Source organism: Nipponia nippon, unplaced genomic scaffold, assembly GCF_047370975.1.
Source record: "Nipponia nippon isolate SJK-2023a ecotype South Korea unplaced genomic scaffold, ASM4737097v1 scaffold_1, whole genome shotgun sequence".
NCBI classification, from domain to species: Eukaryota; Metazoa; Chordata; class Aves; order Pelecaniformes; family Threskiornithidae; genus Nipponia; species Nipponia nippon.
This window is the reverse complement of record NW_028262290.1, coordinates 98,607,480-98,629,518: the sequence shown is the minus strand read 5'-3', so window position 1 is coordinate 98,629,518 and position 22,039 is coordinate 98,607,480. Positions and strand designations below refer to the sequence as shown.

At 41.3% G+C, this 22,039-nt stretch overlaps 1 long non-coding RNA gene across 7 annotated transcripts in view; it reads right to left on the bottom strand.

Moving 5' to 3' along the window:
- Positions 1-22,039, bottom strand: part of LOC148057506 (uncharacterized) — a 47,329-nt gene that overhangs the window by 4,411 nt on the left and 20,879 nt on the right. For 3 of the 7 annotated variants that reach the window (XR_015706256.1, XR_015706259.1, XR_015706260.1), the window contains 6 exons: positions 21,282-21,352; positions 16,965-17,049; positions 16,103-16,237; positions 15,668-15,760; positions 12,185-12,358; positions 436-599 (listed from right to left, as the gene is read on the bottom strand). This is a non-coding gene — a long non-coding RNA (uncharacterized LOC148057506). Of the gene's footprint in view, positions 1-435; positions 600-4,614; positions 4,808-7,506; positions 7,646-12,184; positions 12,359-15,667; positions 15,761-16,102; positions 16,238-16,964; positions 17,050-21,281; positions 21,353-22,039 lie in introns of those variants that run through there. The other 4 variants (XR_015706258.1, XR_015706257.1, XR_015706265.1 and 1 more) reach the window with 4 other exon arrangements.

Genomic DNA, 22,039 nt, shown 5'->3' with positions numbered 1-22,039 from the left:
TCCCCAGCCCAGATCGCCGCACGCTTGGGGAGCGCGGGGTGGGGGGAGCCCCTTCACAGCTCGGCAGTCAAGGCTGAGAGCTATTTGGATTAGATGAGGAATTTCAAGTGGAAATCTTCTAAATGTGTCTGCGCGCCTGCGTGAAGTTGAACTGTGTTTAAAGAAAACAAATGGCTTCTTATAGTACGTCCACAAGGTCTGATTCTAAAGAGGGCATAAGTAAGCCTCGTCTTTCCTGCCATTGCAAATTTAAATGGGATCATGTGGGGTTTCTTTCCTGTTCTGAAAGCAAAGAATCAGGAAAAACCCATGACAGCAACAGTGTGAGTAAATGGGCAAGATATGCTGTAAATAGCTTTGATGCTACACAAAAATAAAACAAACAAACAAAAAATCATATTGCAGCCATTTTAAGATTTCAGCTTCCTTCCTCACCCCTGCCACTAAGCAGGCTTCCTCAACATGTGACAAGAAGAATTCAGAGGGACGCTTGCCAAGTGTTTTCTGACCCAAATCCTAGAGGTATCCTCCATCTGCAGCAACAGACAGCTCGCTGTGGTCTGTCATTACCTTCTGTTTGGTTTTCAACACCAGCTACCCTAGTTAATGAAAGAAGATGCAACTGCTGAAGACAATGAACAGACAAACGTTAGCAGCATTTCTGGAAAGCTTTGAGGAAGACTTCTCTAATCTTGAATAGGCCAGAATACAGAACAATAATGACCAAGGCGTGCATATACAAGTGTATCTCTAGCAGTAGGTAAGCTCAGCTATTAGGAAAACAGGGTGTATAAGGCCTGGTGGAGAGGATTTAAGGACAAGAGTTGAAGGGCAGAGCTAACCGTAGGGTTTCTGTCACAGCACCACACCTACCTACTTGCCATCTCTCTGCAGGCAATAAATTTCATAGCCTGAAAGAGCCAGGCAGTCAGAAATATTTTTCCTATAGGACTGAGACCTAGCTCCACATCCATAATGTTCTTCTATGTAAATGTTTGCATGCAGCCCTTCACATCTAAGGTTTGTAGCAATGCATGGTATTTAGCCAAATGCCATTCCCCTAAAGGGCAGCATATTTTTGTTCTTATAATCTTGCATGGAAATTGAAATGGACATATTTTAACATGGGAAAAGTAAACACGTTTCCCCTCAGCTAGGCGCTGCTGCATCACTGCGCTGGTGATGATGGTGGCCCGAGATTTTTCTGTACACATTCCTGACTGAGATTCAGAAACCACCAAGGAAGAAAGTCCCCCACAGAAAATTAAACCCCTCAATTTGACCGAGGCACTAGGCTGGGGATTGGATCTACTTAGCCAGACAATATAGGCAGCACTGGCCTCATCAGCAAAGCTCCGTCACTTTGTTCTTCATCAAGCCTCCCTATTTGATGTAACAAACTCCCATTTACCTACCACGTAAACATGCTGTACTTAAAATGCTTGTCTGTCTTTGATAAACCGTTCTCCCCTTTGAGGATCCATTAGGCCCAACATGAAGTGAGCCTAAAAAGCTACTTAAAGCTTTCGGAGAATTCTTTGGATTTCCAGCTTCACATTTCAGTTACTGTGATGTTTGCATTAAGATGCTTGCCTGAGTTCTGCCCTGCAGGATTCGGAAAAAGAAAAATGTTCCTTTTGTACTGAACACAACCGGTAGGTATTTAGCTATTTTTTGTGTATTATGACAGTACCATCTGGCATTCATCTGCCGGGTACCTCAGGAGAATGTCCCCTTCCTACTTGCCTGTATGATGCCGGCCAAAATGATAGAGTACACCAAAGGCTAACTTCCTGTAATATGGTCTCTTGGCTTATCTTGAGTAAGACAATAGTTCCTTTATATTCTTAACTTTGCATTTCACATGTTCTCCTGCCTGCCTGGAAAACAGGGTCATAAGAGATTCGTATGGGTCAGGCACCTCCTAATGCGAAGCCAGGGATAATGCTAGCGAACTTAGTAACAACAATCTATAAGGCCAGTTGGCGATGCACAGACGGAAGGAAATATGAAATAGAAATGGAAATTTGCCCAGTTAGATTTGTTCTGTTTCACTGAAACGCTTTGTACAGTGGAAGCATAAACAAACCACTGCTCTTAGAAGTCATGGTTCACCTGCTGACTCAAAAACTCATGTCTGTCAACCAGCGTGAGAGAGGCCAAGGGGACTATCTGTTTGGGTTTCTCTTTTGGTCTCAGCCTAATTTATCTTGTCAGTTCCAAGACCTCCATTCCTTTCTTGAAAGGGCAATAAAGGAAGTTTGGCTTAGCCATGCCCGCCAATTATTTGATTATTTTTAAGCAAGCAAACAAGAACTTAGCATGGACCAGTTCAGATTGACTAGTTCAGCTGCTGAGTAATGTCTTAAAGCTATTTTCATCCTAGCCCCTTCCTCAAGCGGCAGTTCCTTCATCCCTTTCAGGATATATACTTTAATACTCCCAACCTGCTTCTTGCAAACAGCCTTTTCAAGAGAAACAAGCCAGTCTTGAGCAATTAAGACCTATAGATCTCCCTTCACTTCCTTCAAAGCCATTGTGGAGGTGCAGCTGAAATCCATTAAATTCAATTGAGCCCAAATGGCCCATAAGTCATATGGAAACTTCCTCTGGGCTTTTAACAAAAGAGCCTTGCTTTAAATTCCAAATTACAAACAAATTCAGTCTGTTCAGCTTTCACATAAAACATAAAAATTAAAGAAAACATACAGAGGAAAAGTTGCATCAAATCACAGGCAGCATTATAAGAAAGTACAACCAGTTACTCTTGTTCTAAAGTTAAATTCTTCACTTAGACACGTCACATTAAGTCATGGCAATATTTTCTTTAGTCTGGACTGGATGCACGCTTTATTCAGTGTCTCACAAAGTAAAACTGGTGGCATTCGCTACCCCATTCTCTCCTCTGACTTTTCCCCACAACAGCTAAAAATAATATATGTTTACATATATACACATAATATGATGTGGACACAATATATAATGTGTATGTATGTATAATTATATTATATCACATATAGCTACCAGAATAATCTCAGGTTCATATATAATAAGTAGATAATAAATATTTATATACCAGATATACTTAACATTAAGTATTGCTTTATTGTGGGTTAGGTTTTTATCAAGTTGACAAATTTATTAACGTGGCTTTATATTGGAACTCTCAATCTGCCTAAGATTAGGGATTAATATATGTACAGCAAGATCATAAGTCAGCTGAACACTGAAAAGATCCAGGCAGATACTGAACTTGAAAATTATACAGTAAAATTGTTCCATAATACATCTTTATTCAGACCCCCCATGGGACTGCATGCTGTAAAAGCCTTAAAAAAGCCTCTACTTGAGGGTTAATTTCACCCTAAGGGCTCTAAGAATAACTGGAGGCCCAGATCTTTATGACTTTGTGTCAATTAATGTTTTTTACATTCTTTTTAATAAGAACTTGATGAAAAATATCCTGCTCTACCTATTCTATTTGGCACCTAAGTAACAAGTCATTAGAAGTATCTGAATCATTTTTAAAAGTGCTGCGGAGTAATATTTTCTACAGATAATGGGTCCGAGAGGCAGACACACACGCATTCCCGAGACACGTGAAATTGAAACAAAAAGTAGCAGGCGCCCTTCGTGGCTAATCAGGACCATGCTGAGCACCGCTCCAAGCCGTACGGGCTCAGCAGCTGACTCCTGTGCAGATCAAAATGCCTTTGCCATAGTGGGGCAACACCTCTCAGATGCAGAGGGAGCAGGGTACCACCGTCTGCTGACCGACTTTGCACCACCGCTGTAGGTCCGTCAGGATGCTGGGACACTGGGCTATCAAACCACAGTGACTGAGGCACAGACTTTGCCTCCTTCTCATGGCCTGGTGGCAAATGCAGCAAATCCTTTCAGCTGGCTTTGTGCAAACACATTGGCAAGGGCACAGTTTAGGTTATTGCAATGAAAAAAGCAGCTGTTTCTCCCATCCCTACTCGTCCTCCCCTCCCTTCTCTAGCCCCTTCTCCTAAACGCGTGCTCTTTCTGCTCCCTCTGTACCAGCCCAGAGCCACTTCAACTCCCCAAACAGGCAGAAGAACAACTCAACAAAAGCAAATACTTTAACAGAGCCTCATACAACAAGCGAGAAGAATGGCAGTGCAAAGGAGGTAGGACTGTGAAGCCGGGAGCAGAAATAGGAGAAGCAGAACTGAATTGTGGCAATAGCGAGCAATCTGCTTCATGGACCCACACCCTAGAAGACATCAGGTTTGTTAAATTAGCAAAAGGAAAGGACAGCTGAAATGTGTTAGCCTGCATCTAAGCCCAAAAAGGGAAAAAAAAAAAAAAAACGAAACAAGGAAAGATGAGGTCAGCATAGTATATTAACAGCTTGACTCTCACCCTACTCCTTTCTCAACATCTCCAGAAATGCACTGGTGTTTAGACCTCACTCCTGGGACAGTGATAACAGAAACTACAGAACTTCTAAGTCTGTGACTGAGGACTGGGCATATTAAACAGCCAGTTAATTTCACAACAATGAATGAAGTAATACCGATTGAGAAAGCGGGGGGGGGGGGGGGAAGCTAGAAGGAAAAAAAGATGCTGAAATACCTGTTTGGAAAAAGTATATTCTCTGGTTCGTTAGTTAGTTAGTTTGTTTGTTTAACTGTCCTGAATTGCAGCCACCACAGGAACACCATAAATCTGATGAAGTGTAGATGGGACCTGTTGACTTTCAAGTAAGAGGGAGAAGGAGAGGGGAATTGCTCTCTCTCCTCTGATTCCCCACTGCCAGGCAACAGCAAATTAAGACGACCTGAAAAACAAACTATGCTGAAATCACCCCTTCTGGTGGATAAAAATTATCGCAGGACAATTTCATCCTCATAGCTATAATACAGTTACCCTAAGCTTCGCAACCCTGAAAATGGCAAGAATTAAAGTAATAATAAAATCCCTCTAAAAACACGAGCCGGTATTCTAGCCCTGTGGAAGGAAATACTCCAGTATAATTCAGTCGATGTCATTTAAGGGGAGAGATGAGGAATCTCGGGGCGGGTCTGCAGTGTTCAACGCACCAATGGCACCAAACACAATGACATCTGTGGAGCCAGCACATCCCTGCCTCCAGCCTGGCTCTGACCCAATCTGTCTTGGGCTGACCCAAATACAGTAAAACACTGGCACCGGTCACTGTCAGGATACGTTTGTTTACAAGCTAACTCATGAGTGCTTTTCAAAGCACTATTTCTATTTTTTTCTTTTCCTGTGCAAAAGCCATGATTTCTAAGTTGAAAGGGGATTTAAAAGTAGTTGTGATTCATGGGGATTTATGGACGTTTCCCAGGGAGTTTCAAACGCCTGGACTTTCCTCCCACAACTCCCAGGAAATGCAGTTAAAGGTCTCCCACAGGTTGTTACTCCAGCGTGTTCAGACCGGTGGTGTGGGACAGTCACCCAGCTGCCTCCATCCCAGCGCCTGCCAGGGGCAGGACCCCTACAGATGCTATCCAAGGCTGCGCCCAAAACTGGGGGACTTGTGTGAAAACCATCCCCTGGTGTAGACGCAACCAGCATTAACTTGGACAACAGTTACATGTCATTTCCTTTTCTGTATGTTGCTAATTTATTGAGAAACGGCGTAGGATTGGAGGCCAATGGAACAAACTGGGGGGGACGGGGGGGGGGGGGGCAGAGAGGATGCTCCCTCAAGGAAATGAACCTTAGGAAATTTCTTAAGCCAAAAGCACACTGAGGACACCCTTATATTTAACCTAAGAACACTTTTGCTGTAATCCCGGTTTAGCCACGGAGATTTTCAGCTCTGACTGGTTACAGCAAGTCATGCACTGGAAAGCCCTGGGTGAGGCTTTCTCCCTCACCTCCCTCATGCAGGACTCACTTCCAAGAGCTCTTTAAATGTCAGTCCTTGAGCAACGGGTTTAATACACAAGAGCCAGGTGCCTTGCACAATTTGAAGGGAGACCTTCCGCGTTTTGCTTTCCAGCTACTTTTACTGTTCTATTCACCCTGAACGTTGCCTTCAGTGATAAAGCTAAAAAACCCCACCCGTGCTCGTTATCCTGACAATATTTAATTCTGACAGTGCGCTCAGTATACTTCATGAAATACGCAACCCTGTGACTAATGAGGTGTTTGCACGTAAGGGCCATATACAGTAAATTGCAGGGCAATAAAAGTAAAGGAAAAACCGTGAACTGATCAGCCAGCTGTTAAAATGATGCAAACTGTGTCTTTTTAAATGTATTGTGTTATATCCAGATGCTGACTAGAACTCAATCCTGGCTCCTTCAGTAAAGCTGAAAAAAACTATAGGTCTCCCTTTCTGTTATTACACGCTAGCTCCCTACTTTTCAAATACTGATGAAAAGTTCACCTATCTAGTGCCTCCCTGCTCTCCACTCATCATGTAAGGAGAGTACTATTTTGATTTTATGCGTGTGATTGCGTCTGCTCCAGTGCTAAGCATCCTATCAGCATATGACCAAATAGCAAAGCTGACATTTTTGCCATGATTAGCCACGAAATGTGTTTCCTACCTCTGATTTACAAGAGCCCTATTCATGAGAAATGATTAATAGCTCACTAGCGCTGCCAAAAAGCACATAAATCTAGACATCCTCTATGCTCCTGACATGCCGCTCATCTCGTAGATATGTTCAGATCTCTCTCTCCCTCTCTCCTGCTTATCTATGTCTGATCCCCAATGGGCATACACTTGTGCTGATTAGGCAATACAGTTGCTGACTGGGACAATCTTAGGCTTACATTACTGATGGCACCCAATTAGAGGTTGCAGAAAGCAGTGTCCTTCCTGGCTTGTACTAGACAAGCATGATTAAGTGTTAAATGCCTTCTAAATTAACAGGCAACATTACCCATGTGTCTGTTACAACTTATCAGGGTAAGAAACCAGCTCCATTGCCAAGTTTTCTCTGTTTGCAGTTAGGCTCCCAGGCTGTAGACTAATAGAGCCGAGAAGAGGGCAAGCTGCATACAAGCATACACCTGACTCAGCTGATGCTTAACTTACTCAACAAGGTTTCATACACTTGGTATTAAGCATTCCTTTAAGTGCCCCACTCAGATGAGACAGATTTAAACAAGCACTCTCTGAACCGGGGCCCATGATATCCTTCTCCATCCCCTCACCACCACCCCCCGCCCTGGTCTAATAAAACCTATTTCACTGTTCTTGAGCATCCTTCTTCTGAAGATCCTAGAGTGTTTTGCAATTATTAAAGAACAGATCATACCATGCCTACTCATTTTATTCCATAATTTCAATGGGCCCACTAGCACAGAAGACACACACAGAGAAGTAGCTCATTGTGCCTTGTATATGAAGAGAATATCAAGGTTGTAATGCTTTCCTTACATGTACCCAGTATGACACAAGCCTTCAGTTGTACAATTGTGTTCTACTTTACAAACAGTACAGGGTACAACATGCCTTTTCCTTGCTGACTTTGATGCAGACGGGTTATAGCTTGCAACCGTTTTTCATTCCTGCATTCACGACGCCCACTGTTGCTACAATACGGTGCATTTTTCATCTAAGATACTGCCACCAGACCTCAGAATCATGCACAGCTCCCACTGACTTCTCTGGAAACCCCAGCCATAACCCCAGCTGTAATAAAAAAACAAAAATTATTATTAATAAAATAATTATAAGAGAGCACTGTTTTCTCTAGGTGTGTTTTGATAATATTCTTGGCACTCATGTTCTGCTCGGTTTTTTTCCTTTTTAACTAACTTCCTCATGATTAATTACTGGTCCAAGCTTACAAGCAGCTATCAACTTCTGAGTGCACCCACCCAGAATTTTGCCGGATCACACATTTTCAACAGATCTTGTTTGCAGCCAAGTTATTGGGCTTTATTACAGCACAAACTACTTCTCAGGTAAATACCTGGAAAGAATTGCACCAATGTGAAGGGATATCTTGCCTAGCTGGACAGTCTTTAGAAGTGTAAATACTGCTCCATTCTTGGTGTACCTTATCTTCACACCGTCTGGTACTTTTGCTAAGTAACAGATAAGCTTTCTTTTTAAAGCAGTGGTTAACTGTTTCTGTAGAGTGAAGAGTGGCCTATATAATTTTCATTTCTGTGCCAAGGTAAGAAAGTTATTAGTGTTGCTTCTCTGGCCATGGTATCACAAATTCTTTTAGAAGCAGAATATTTCATTACTGTTTCTTGCCATGACCTGATGTCCAGATGTGTATCCTGCGCAGCTCTATGTGCAGCGCTAGCCGCGGGCTACATCCATGAGAAAGAAGAAGCTGATGATACGAACAGGTGTTCATTGCGGTTGTTATTTTGTGCAATGCTGTTTGCAAAGTATATAATCACACAAAGTAAAAAAATCAAACACTAACAGGCACTTTCATTGCTCAGCATGCCCAAGCCTCCCTGGCCAGTGAGTCATAAGCCCAAAGGGTCTTGACTCTCCGTTAACTCCTAAGCCATGCTTGCAGTTTCTTCCCTGACTTATTTCTTCTGCTGCATTTGGAACCAGTCTCTCAGACTGTGCAGCCTAATTCCGCTCAGCCTCTGCTTTGCTTCGCTTCGCTTCGCTTCATTGCTGCCTTCCTAAAAGCAGTTAAAAACTTGTTTAAATATTCCTATCATTTAGCCCGAAGGAAAGCTGTTTAGCACATTTAACATCTTTACCCGGATCTGAGACTTTCTACAGATGTAAGAACCATCTGATGGCAGCCACTAACACCTTCCTGTATAAAAAATATATTTCTAAAAGAACAGCTACATGCAAAGTAAACAGAGAATTCTTCCATAAAACAACACAGCTTGCTGCCCCAAGTGCAGAAGGAGATTTTTTAAAAATGATAAGTTCCAAATAGTGAATGATATTTTTTCACTCTCGTTTCTGTGATGTGTGCAAAGCAGAGCAGTTAAGACGAGGTGTTCATTTTATCATCTTCCAAATGGCAGAATCAAGGCAAATGGAAACTGTGATGAAACCCCTATCTACTGAGCTACCCACCTCTCAGCTTTCCAGATAATACCAAACCTTTGGTTTCCTTCACAACTGCGCTGAATAACCTGGAATTGGATAGATCCCTCACAAAAAGACCCATCCCAAAAAACTTTCCATGTGTTTTTACCAGTCTGTATCTTTTCTCGACCATTTCACTGGGAGCACAACACACCAACTTCTCTATAGTGGTTCACGTAGGAAACATTATCTATCGGGGTTGGCTGCACTATCTAATTAAGAGATCTCCCGACAGACAGCTCGTCTTCACTAAGTTTCGTAATTACGCGACTCCGAGTGTCAGCAAGCCTCACTCAGCAGTTCCATGGGAGCTTTCTCGGTAGGCACCGTTTATCGTATTTTTTTTACTTTCATTCTTATTTCACCATCTGCAGTATTCAGAACATTTTTCAGATACCCTTTTTTCCGCAAGAGATGTTGCTTGTTGCTTTGGAGACTCATAGTGAAAGAAGCGCAGAGAGGAATAAATGACATTTGGGGTATTTCATTACAGCTATAACCTCAAAGGTAGGAGGAAAAGAGAGAAAAGTTCAAAATAACTTCCATTCCTCTTGTCCACAAAAACATATTGTCAAATTACATATTTGTGTTCTGGTGGTAGATGATATACTTACAAGGGCTCTTCTGCCTGTTTCCTTTTGTATAACAAAAAGCTTTTACTCAAGGTTCAGGCTATTTCAAGGATTGTTCAACGCTGGCTTATTCTATGGCTAACAAATGCATGATTTAACCAAGGAACGCCTAGAAGAAGTAAGTGTAGGAATCAACACTCAACTTGACCTTATACTCTTTCGTCAGGTGCTGTACTTTCACAGACACCAATACGACTAGAACAACTCCCGGGGGAAAAAAAAAAAAAGGAAGGAAACTATTTTCACGGATCATTTGCCCTAACGTTCCAAACTTGGTTCCTATTTATTTATGAAAACAAGTACAAAACAGTACCTGAATTCGAATTACTGACATAGAAAACTTTGATGACCTTAAGTTTCATATGGTACTGTGCATGTACTGGGTGCTGTTTGGGTCATTCTTAAACCAAAAGAGCAATCTGTCTACCTGAAGTTCATGATGCCGTTTTGGCAGTAAAGAAACTAATGGATACCAATACTCAGTAAGACTTGGAATGTAAGAAGCAACTTTCTCTACCACTGCTCATTTTTCAAGAGCATGTGTTTAAACCTCAAACGCTTAATGAGAGCAGTGTATACTCCCATCTGCTTGCCATATCTAAATGATACCAAATAAATCTTGACATGCTTTGGGAGAATTTTATCATTAAATATTTTGCACACATCATCTTGACCCTTATGCAGCTTGATGAAAAAAAAAATATGAGTAACAACATAAAAGTTTTTCCTAATCTAAGAGAGCCTTACATGACCTAAACTCTATTTTCTTTACTTAAACAAAACAAACAAACAAACTAACTAACTAAAAACCCAGACTTTGAGCTTTCTGAATAAATTAATCCTAATTAAGTAAGGAAAGTAAAAGTTGGGTGGTTCTGGCATCAGCAGAATCAAAGCACATTCCATTATTTAGCTAATACGAGCAATTTTGTTGAACAAACTATACCTTTGTTCTGTAAATTTTGGAAGTTAGGCTTTGGACAGATGTTCCCTGCTGGATGCAGACATGCCAGGGGAAGGTTATAGCCCCAGCTGTTGATCATCACTTCTTTGCAGAGGTTACTGCTCCCTCACATTTGTTGGCAGAGCTTGCTTACAGAAACACTCCTGTAGCCACTTGAAGTTGAAGTGAGTGGCGTTACTATTTAGACAGTTTAAACTAACTAGCACAGCTGCTGCAAGAGTTCGTGCCTGTCTGTACCTTTAAACTTCCACTGTTCACAAGACTGCAAGTTTTCACAACTTCTTGTCAGGGCAGAAGCTTTTCGCACCTTTTTGTGTAGCACCAGAGATCAAATCCCAAATGCCACCCTTGAATATTTAGCCTTAAATGCCTTCTCATTAAACACTGACAATTGTGTTAAATGTGCTAGCCAACTACAGTCCTGTTTCAGCTCTAACTTTCTGTTTTGATTAGCTTTCAAATCACTTTTCCACCACGCTCATGGCCTTAGAAACAACAATCAAAATCTGTGTTATTTCACTGGGCAAGGACAGCCTGCAGACCTGTGTGACGTGTGACGCATCTAAGGACAGGACACCCACAAAATGCACCTCGGATGCAGCTCTGATGTTGGGAGGCACCAGGCTATGTGCAGAATACAGTACTTTAGACATGCTGTGATGCTCTTGACAAGCTCCTCACCTTTCTCCACTATTTTCCCACCTACAAAATAGTGAAACTGTTGCAGAGTTCTTTGAAATCTGAGTGAAAAGTGCTCTGTGTTTGTGTATGATAATTCTTATTAAGAATATAGATCCACTATTCCTTGGCAAGTTAAAAAAAAAAGCATCGTACAAATATTTCATCGACAGATAATTAGTATTGGTATATGAATGGTTATGACTTTAGAATAATGCAAGGTTTATTTTCTCACTCTTTTATAAGTGATATGTATCTATGAGTAAATTCCAATGTATCTCCAGTTAAGGAATGCATTGAATTTACAAGTGTTTTTTGAGGGATTTTTTCTGGTTTTTCTCCTGGCAGGATATTGATTGAGCTGCCTAAAATGTCATTCACAGCAGGCTATTTATGTGATGACGTTTCTGTCCAAGTGAAATTGCTATGTCTAACACCTTTTCCCTCTCCAAGGAAAAATATTATTTTGCAGACAAAACAGGAAGTTATCCAAGGGTTTAAGAAAAGAATTTGCTGTTTCTTTCCTTCAGTGTAGAATTACTTTATTTTCATGCATTTGTCTACCTCCTCTACTGCTTGAGCTACAGATAGTACCAAGTAGCAAATTGTATGCCAAAAATCATATTAAAAGAACATTACAGATACAAAGTCAATCACTCAAAACTTACAACCTTCCAAGATTTCCCAGACAATTGCATTTCAGGCTCCGTGGCGTACATGTTGCATGCAGGACTACGGATGACATGACTATTTTTTCCTAAAGCCATTTCCTCATTCAGTGGACAGACTAGATGCTCATTATTACACACATGAATGTTCGACTTTTTTTTTTAATTCTTACTGCTCTCCATGAGGCACCAGATCTTAATTACTGACCTGTACTCAAGACTTGCTACAAAGACAGGATTATGAATGTCCGTTGACTTTTCTGTCATGCCATCATCCTGGTACTACTCAAGTGCTCTGCAAGCAAGAAATCACCCGTGTGATTTTGTGAATGTGAAGAGCTTCCCCTCATCTCCACAGGTGAAAAGATCATATAATGATAACCTGGAAAACAGTAGTTATTAAATAGCTTCACTTAAATATCCACATTTCATTTACTTTCCACCACATCCCTTCTATGTTTTAACAGTTCTTGAGTTCTTCTTGCATGTGCACTAGGACATTTGTAAAGCCTGGACTCTGGCAACATTGGGACACATTGCTTCTACCTCCCAATTATTGAATTCTTTCTCCAAATCTTCTCAACAAAATGGATAGACACATTTATTTTTAAGACAAGCAAAAAAGCAACACATTTCTCTTAAACTTGTTCTCAGGGGGGAAAAAAAACAGCCATTTTTTTGAAGCTTTAGCTATTCAGCCAGATGCAGTCTCCCAGTCTGTAAATTTTCAGTCCAAATAATATACAATTGACAAATTTATAAGCAACTGAAAACAGGGTCTTGTGATGAAAAATGTCAAGCAAGCTTAACTATAGGTGGCATTCACAGCTTCGCCTATAATTAGTATCTCCTATGAGGAGTCTGCTGGTAATCCAGATGAGGCAGGCAGCGCAAGGACTCTCTGCATACCTACACAAAAGAGCGAGGCTGCATTAAGAGGTCTCATTCATTCCTCTGATGATCTGAAACAAACAGGCACCAAATGATTTATACCATGTAATCAGTGTTCACAACCTCAGCAGAGTACCTGAACACAGCACAGAAGCAAAAATGAGCATCTAAAGCCCCTTCTCAACATTCCTACATACGAACCAGGAAGTCAGTGAATGATAAAGAAGCCAGAAAGGAAAACTACACTTGCAAACAAACCACTTCTAGATAGTTCGGAAGAAATACGTGACTTTGACCCAGCCAGTTTTTGCCCTGGTGAGTCATGGCTAGATCTGTCCTGATATGGCCAACAGTAATTTCCAGACATGTCTTCTCATGGTTGACACTGTTCCATAAAGAAAAAGACAAGAAAGGAAAAGGCCTTGTCCCTAATAAACTTGGCTCTGTGTCACTGTAAAGAGCACCGTAAACTGTGACTGATGTCTGCATTCCTCTTTGTCTTACCCTGCTAACGTTTCTAAAGCCAGCTTTTCTCCAGCTTGGTTCTTATGTGTGTCTATGGACTGCATGAGTAAATCATTGCTCTATCACAGCTCATTTACTCAACATACTACAACATATTGTAGCCCCATAAAGGGCTAAGAAATCCTTGATGATTTGAAACTCCATAGTATACTACTGCACTTAGCAGAATCACTAAATAATAGTAAAACAAAATCTGTCGTTAACTGAATAATTGGTTTATTTCCCCCATGGAAGTGGAAGGAAGCATATAAACAGTTCATGTCTTTTTATGGAAATGAAGACCAACACATTCAACGAGCTAGGGGGTGGTTTCCCCCTTTTTTAAATCAGAAAAATATTTTTTAGCACTTATTTATGTTTTCAAGACGTCTTGACATCTGTTCTTAAAAAGCACAATGAAAGGCATACTTTTAACTACAAACACTGATAAAATACGGTAACGCTCTGTTTTTCCCTGCTGCAGAACTGCCAAGTAATAAGGATTTGCATGACTAAGCTTCTATTACGCTGACATATGCAAAACTGAGGAACAATCATTCTTTCTGGTTTGACAATACTTAGAAGGGAAACACTCCTTCTACTCGCCTCTAGGACATGTTGGGCCTCAGACAAGATGAACAGTATCATTCAACCAAATCAATTTTTAAATGGACATGTAAATGCTGAGTTCTCTTAAGCAGAGACACTTGGATTGCAACCTTATTATGTAAGATAAAGGTCACTAGGGATTTGAGTAACACTTGCAAACATCATTTGACATGTCTCTACACAGAAACCGCCACACCATTTGGAATCCACTTCTTTCAATCTCAATAAATGTTTAAATAAGCTTCCTGAAGCACCTTTGCAGAACTCCTGAATCTGTGATCAACATATTGGATTAAAACAATATCCAGCTAAAGGATAAAAATGTTAATAAACATTTTCAAACTTCAGTGCTCAAGGTTATTTTCACACCAGTAACTACCATTGGCCAACTTTCCTCTGGGAGCAGCATCTGCAGGTCCAATTGACGTGAAGTGACTGACAGGTGCTCAGCTGCCCAGAAGAGTACGATTTATCAGCCCAATCTTAGGCACAAATTTTAAAATGTTGCCCTGTTTCAGAATGAAATTTTCCCTTATTTACTCAGTATCTTTCATTGTACTGCACAGTATATCACAACTTAGATTTCAACACAGATCACAACAAAATGTAAATAAAATGTAATTCTGGGCTAAGGCCCTCAGGGGTAATGAGGCACCCTTCCTCTCTAGACACCTAATCCGCACCACAACTTACAGCATACATCTACCTGGATGGGCATAAACTCAGATGTGTGTATCTCCAACCTACCTAGAGCATCTAGATACCACATAAAAAATAAGACAGATCCTTATCATTTCTAATAAGAAAGATGGTATATTTTTAAAGATAAAACTGTCAGTTGCAAAATGTTTAGAAACCGGCTATCAGAGTACAACTATTATGTTATCTTTTATTATAACCTCGTGTAATGTCCCAGATAGGGTGAATAGCCTGTGGAAGTCTGTATGAAAGAAGCATTTTCAGGGAAAGCACGATGCTCACGTTTGTAAAGATGCAGGAAGAGAGCTGGTTTTCAATACACATCAACCTCCACCTCTTGCGAGGAATTAAATGGACTTTGGATGGGGAACACGGCTGGGCCAGCGATTACGATTGTTAACAAAAAGATCCTGAAGGTTACTGGAACTGTAATTAAAGCGTGAGGGTGAGCAGGAGAGGCCACTGCTGCACAGCCCAAATGCATCACTGGTGCCATTGCACCTTTGACATCTCATTGCTGCATTCTGGATAAACTTTCATTAATGGTAATCACCGGCAGCCATTTTCAGCTTAGTTTTGTACGTAATGAGGCTTAAATGATTGTGCTATCTGCCTCTTTCCATCTGTTTACCTCTTACTGCTCCCTCCCTCTTCCCCAGCCTCCCTCTCAGAAAACTTTCTGAGCTGTTGGCCAACCCAAATTAGCGATTGCTCTGAGGGAAAAGCAGGCAGAGCTCAGCTGCTGCAGTTGGCAGCAACCAATTGCCCAGCTAGTACTGGGCATGCACAGTGCTGGGCTAGACAACGTGCACGCTGCTCTTTACAGAACTGCATGCCATAAAAGAAATGGAGAAAGGTCAATGTAATGGGGAAGGGACAAAGGACACCAAGCCAATGGAAACCACGTTTTATTAGCCCCACTGCTCGCACACTGACTTCTTTCCATGGTGATGCTCCCCTATATGGTCTGTTTGCATTTGGTACATACCCACTGATAGCACTTATACTGTCAGAGCAGCACAGGGGAAAATGCACTGATGAAAAGATAGACTTGCTTTGCTAGTGGCTTATCAGTGGTCACCTGGAACAACCAAAAGACGGAGATGACATGAGAAACAGAAAACAGATTTAATAATTCCAGAATAAGGAAGTAAGCCTCAGTGCAAATCTTTCCTAAGTAACTATGCATGTACATACAAAATTGGGATAGTTTTCTGCTTACCGGTTTTTCAGCTTTTCAGCAACTCGCCAAGTATTATCTTAATGCCGAGAATAATAATTTCCCTTAAAAGTTATCAGTAGCTAGCAAGTGTCCTGAAGAAGACACACATTTGCTTCCTCTCTCTTCATTCCCCTCCAGGCCCGCTCTCCTCAAGCAGAGCGTCCTTTGTACTAGGACTTAGGCTGAGAAACCCACACTCACCATCAGAAGAAAATGAAGTAAATAAGGATGCAATTAACCCATGAATTAATTTTTTGGTAATACTGTCTTCCAGATTAATGTCTCCTTTGGATTATCTGATGAATGCTGCAGTTAACTGACTTTCTTTTGATCCTCCTACCAGGAAAATAGAAAGGATGAGATGATGAGGGTGGAAAGGTAATTATGCTCAAGAAGACGACAGTATCTTATTCATACTAGGAGGGTTAAACCCAAGTAGTTCCTTCTCAAGACTCCTACTACCAAGCGGAGATGCCATTGTGAAGCTGTTCAGCCAGTTTCAAATTGGTACATGTTCTCATGCTCTTGCAACACCTGGCATGTGGTGAATGCATTGAGAGTCGTAAAAAACCAGTAATTCATTGTTAATCATTCAGAAAAGAGCCAGAGATCCATGGTAACCCTGTATTTCTGGAAAAGTATATCTACACGCCAATTGTCATCTGTTTTATGAGACAGAAACTGCAGGTGAGGTTGACAATAGAATCTGGATCCTGATCCGTTCTACAAAATTTTGGGGAGTATCACTTAAATCCACAGTTAACCTGTGCGGTATTATGTATGGTGATCTGTGGAGATTAAAGAGTGACCCCCCAGTTGGAAAGATCTGCCGGCATGAACTGAGCACTTTTCAATGGTGGGCTCAGCCTTACACGAGTAGCTTCATCCATTGGCTGAATTGGATCTCTTCTCTTTTTCATTGTAATGGCTGAATTCTGATCTCCTGGTTTGACACAATTACATTTCACAGAACAATCACATTTCATGCGCACCTATTCCAGAAAAGTATTGATATGTATTTGCACAAGGAACATTTTAAGTAACTCTTTTATTGAAAACTTACCACTACACTCTCCCACCTGTGATTTGCCAGAGTTAAATCTCAGGGTCTGAATTCCACACTTTGGTATCTCAGACAGGCTATTTTACTAGTAAAAAAAGACATGTTAATTACTTCTCTTGTTTAAAATAACTTCAGTGCTGCTCCAAGCTTAGCAGAAGCTAAGATTTAGCTTAGCTTCTTAGATTAGCTTAGTTCAAATTTAGCAGTCCCTGCCACTTTCTTTCTTTCTTCCTGTCTCATCAACTCTGCTTAGCACCAGGAGTGAGGAAATCAAGAAGACAAGCCAGCCAAAAGGAGGCTGACCCTGTGGAAGAAGTGGAGCTCAGAAAAGACACAGAAGGGGCAGGCACAGCACACAGAGGACAGGCGGATTGAGGAGGGGGTTGAGCAGTCTTTGATGAGTTGGGGGACAGCTGGGAGAGAGCATGTAGTGGGCAGTATGGGGAGAAGACCCAAGAAGTGAAAGCACGCATACCTGTGAGGCCAAAGTGAAAGGATGAGCTGAAATGTCAATTCTTGGAGCACTGAAGTGGAGAACCTGCCTTGTGCCAACCCTTGAGTGACACAGCCCGATCCTCCAGGCTCATGGCTATTCCCTCTGTCCTGCAAGAGGACAGCATTTCTGCGCCAAGTTATCAGTGCGCTGAAGGCTTGCAACAGAGCATCAAAGGCTCGCAACGGAGCAGCTGCCACGCTGCCCTCGGGAGCGAATGCAATAGCACCAGGGACTCTCTTCATCAGGTACTAGCCCTGCGCTGGGAAAAAATTTACTCCTAAGAGACTGCATGTCCACACACAGCAGGGACAAAATGCAGAGCTAAGCATTATAAAGTCTTGGATCAAGCTGGGTAAGCCCTCATGAATTCTGGGCAAGCTGTGGATTTGAAACCGTACTTCACTGGGCCCAGGCTCAGTTCTGCTGTAAATCAGAACTGAGGAAACACCACCAATAGATAAACAACATCATAAATCCTGTTGCTTGGCTCTTCTTTTCATTGCAGCACATTGCATGTGGCACTAAAGACACTGAATAAAAATGCACCAAAAAAAATTTAATAATCTTTAAAATTGTAATTCTCCCCCCAGTTCATCACTTACATTAGTAACACCATCAATACGCCAGAAGACAGACCTTTCTCTAAGTAAATGAAATCTAAGCTTCTTTTCAACAAATTAAAACATGCGAATAAATTAAGGTATCATATATGGGCCAGGTATAAACTTCATCCAGGACAGCAAAAGTGCTAGTAATCATGACTAAATTCAGCCTCTACATGCAGTGCACTGCCTGAATTTTTTTGTATTATTTTATTAATGTGCTGGTTTTGGCTGGGATAGAGTTGATTTTCTTCATAGCGGCTAGTATGGGGCTATGTTTTGGATTTGTGCTGGAAACAGTGTTGATAACACAGGGGTGTTTTAGTTACTGCTGAGCAGTGCTTACACAGAGCCAAGGCCTTTTCTGCTTCTCACACCAGCCCACCAGCGAGTGGGCTGGGGGTGCACAAGAAGCTGGGAGGGGACACAGCGGGGACAGCTGACTCCAACTGACTAAAGAGATATTCCACACCATATGACATCATGCTCAGCATATAAAGCTGGGGAAAGAAGAAGGAAGGGGGGGGACATTCGGAGTGATGGCACATGTCTTCCCAAGTAACCGTTAGCATGATGGACCCCTGCTTTCCTGGAGATGGCTGAACTGAATTCAGTGAATGAATTCCTTGTTTTGCTTTGCTTGCGTGCACGGCTTCTGCTTTACCTATTAAACTGTCTTTATCTCAACCCATGAGTTTTTTCACTTTTACTCTTCCAATTCTCTCTCCCATCCCATGGCGGGGGAGTGAGCAAGTGGCTGTGTGGTATTTAGCTGCCTGCCAGGTTAAACCACGACAGTTAACAATGCAAAATATTGAGGTTATTGTTTAAACATATCTTCCAAAGAATACAGGAACCGTTGGAAAATCAAGAGATAGATGACGTGATAGGGAAGAAGTTTACATTTAGATCAGTTAGTCACACTGCACCTCCTGGTTCTCTGGAAAATGTAAAAAGCAGGCAAGAGAGTTACATGGGGCAAGACAGCAAGGAGCACATAAGGCTGGGTTTGTTCAAAAGTGCTTCCACAAAAGAAACAGCCATAGAGCTATCCAATCCAACCTCACATCTGCTTCCAATTTTATAGTCTTCTGTGTCTTTGATGAAAATCCAATTTTTCCCAAAAGGAATTGCAGCACAGTTGAGTAAAGAAAGGTCTATTGATAAATCTAATGCATCTTTTACAGACTGTGATGCTTCAGGGGTTTGGTGGGCGGGGGAGAAAGGGTTTGTCTCATAATGTTGTGCTGCATCTCTAAAGCTCCCTTTACATGTCATCACTTTCTAACCTAAGAGGAGGTTTATTTAGAGCAAGACTGAACTAGAGGCTCCAAGCTAGCTCCTTTTTTTCTGTCAGAGTCCCTAGGCATCTTAGACACTTGCCTCCATCTAACCAGACACATTCTGAGATGTTTTTTTAGCGCATGTTTTTAAGCAACGTGAGGTAGCACCCATCCAAATCCACTTGACACCAGCGTGTCCTTTTGCCCCCCTCTCCAAAGAGAGAAGCAAACAAAGACTAACACTTCATCAATAAATAGTGCTTATTTTGTTATGTTTCTTTCACAGACACCCAAGAAAATTCCTTATCCTACAATGAGCACGGCTCAGATGATAGCTCTTACAGTAATGCTAGCCCTACCTATGGGCTAGTTCTCATTCCAGCTACTTATATTAAACTCTTGGCCCTTTCAAACTTAACAGAAATCAACAGGGACAAGACACACTGCTCCTGTTTCAAGGCACACAAAAACTTTGGGGTCTTGTCTGTCATCAGCTCACTATTTTCTGCTCTGCAGCCTCGTTGTCAGAAACAGTCCCCAGGCTACGCAGGACACATAGCTGTTCAGGGGGACATGAAAGGTACTATAAATTCCCATCCGACACAATTGAGCCAGAAATCTGACTGGTATAAGGATGCAAAATTCCACTGAAGTCAGGGGGCCTGTGCTCATTAATGTCAGGGCTTCATTTCACCCATTAAAAAGTGAACTGTCAGCTAAGCTATGCTCTGTGAACTCTTGTGGGATTTCCTGCCTTCTTAAGTTACGCATTTCCAGTTTACCTACGAGCCCAGTCTAAACGCATGAATTTAAAATCAAATGCATTTATAGAGACACAGGATAGACTATCTACATTACATGCTGCGTCCACTGTTAAAAAACAACAACAACAACAACAACAGAATTATAATGTTTTTAGTGTAAAAGCACACCCATCCTCCTAACCAACCTGGGTGGAGGAAAGGCAAAGTACTCTTTGATGAGATAGGAAGGTCAGGTCAACTATAGGACAAAGGCCTTAGTGCTGATCTTGCCTTTTTTGCAATGTAAATCTACAGGGATTGTACAAGTTAACCTGCTGCTTAAGAGGGACAAAAAAATACCCAAACAGCCCAATAACTTTTTATTTTTCTGCAGCCAAGACAAAGCCATGAACGATGAGATACTAGTGCTAATTTACTTAACATAATTTCTTACTTGAGCACCTGTCTGGGGGGGTCTGTGGAAGCATTGGGACTGGATAACCCACCGAACGATCTTTAATCAGACAGTAATATTAGGTGCTAATAGCTCTGATAAAGGGGCTGTTTAACCCAATTGTTAACACAAAGGTGTGCCTGCCACAAGGACTATTTCAACAATGCATTTGCCAGTCATATTAATTAAAACTAATTCCTTGCAGGCCACAGAAAGCACAGAGTAAATCCACATGGAAAATGTCTAGTTTCTACCATGACAAATCACATTAAAGAAAAAAAAATTAAAATTATCCTAAGGCAATGAAATTTGTCTCAGAAAATATACTCTCTTGGAAATTCTCAAATTGTAAATTCACAGCAAAGCTAAAAAGGCCTTTAATAGAGTCTTCTGAATGTGTAACTATATATCTGTGGCTCTAATCTGTGACTTCATACTAGTCATTAAAAGCTTCTAATAAGTCAAAAACAAAGCACTGAGCCTTGCTAAAGGTCCTGAGGTGACAGTTATTTACATGTCATCTAGATGACTGCCCAAGACTAGAGTGGTTTAAGTGAAGCAGCACTGTTAAGTCTCCTAAATGGTTAGCAGGATTTTCTCTTTTTCTACCTCTCAAGAGTTTAAATAAATCTGATATATACATTTATCAGGCTATAAAGGGGTAAATTCTGCATACAGATTTCAGGCATAAAACTTATAACTAGTTCAGCTGGAAAGTCTTAGTTAAGAACATACTCACAAATGATGGCTTATTCTTCAGAAGCGTTTGGTTTTCAGAAAAGTGTTTGGCTCTCCAAAGGTCCTAATATACTAAAAGGAATACAGAAAAAAAGACACAATTTAAGCACTTCAGTAGTCAAATGAATCCTCAAGGATATTTTGGTTAAGAGGTAAAATGCATCCAGGTTAGCTCCCCACTTCATTTCCTTCTGGAGTCTGTGAATGGAGAGACAATCAGCTACCAAAATGTGAAGTTACTAACATTGTGAATGTAGGCCCCAAAGCTGTACTCAGATGTGACAGCACGGACCCTCCTGCCAAGACCTGTAAGAGCCAGAACCTGGGAGGACAAGAGAGTGTTATGGAAAAGTATACTCCAGAAATCTGTGCAATGCTCAAACACTTCTGGTAAAATGGGAGCAGTGGACATAAGCTTCAAAGATTGATGTGTTAAAGTTTTCTTGCCAGAAGGCCAGTGCCAGTTATGTATATCTACCTCCAGGGTAAAGATTAAAAGCCATCTGGACATGGTCCTGGGAAACCTGCTCTAGGTGACCCTGCTTGAACAGGTGGTTTAGACAAGAGGACTAATTAGAGATCACTTCCAACCCTGAAAAGAAAAAAGAAGAAAAAAAAAATCTGCAAGGTGATCTTCCAACTATTAACACCTACTCACCTACCTCACTGGGAAGTTAACACAGGAAATAAGTGTGTAACTTCTGTTGAAGATGATGCAGCAATGTTTCTGGAGCTCCATTCACTTTCACCAAGTTAAAC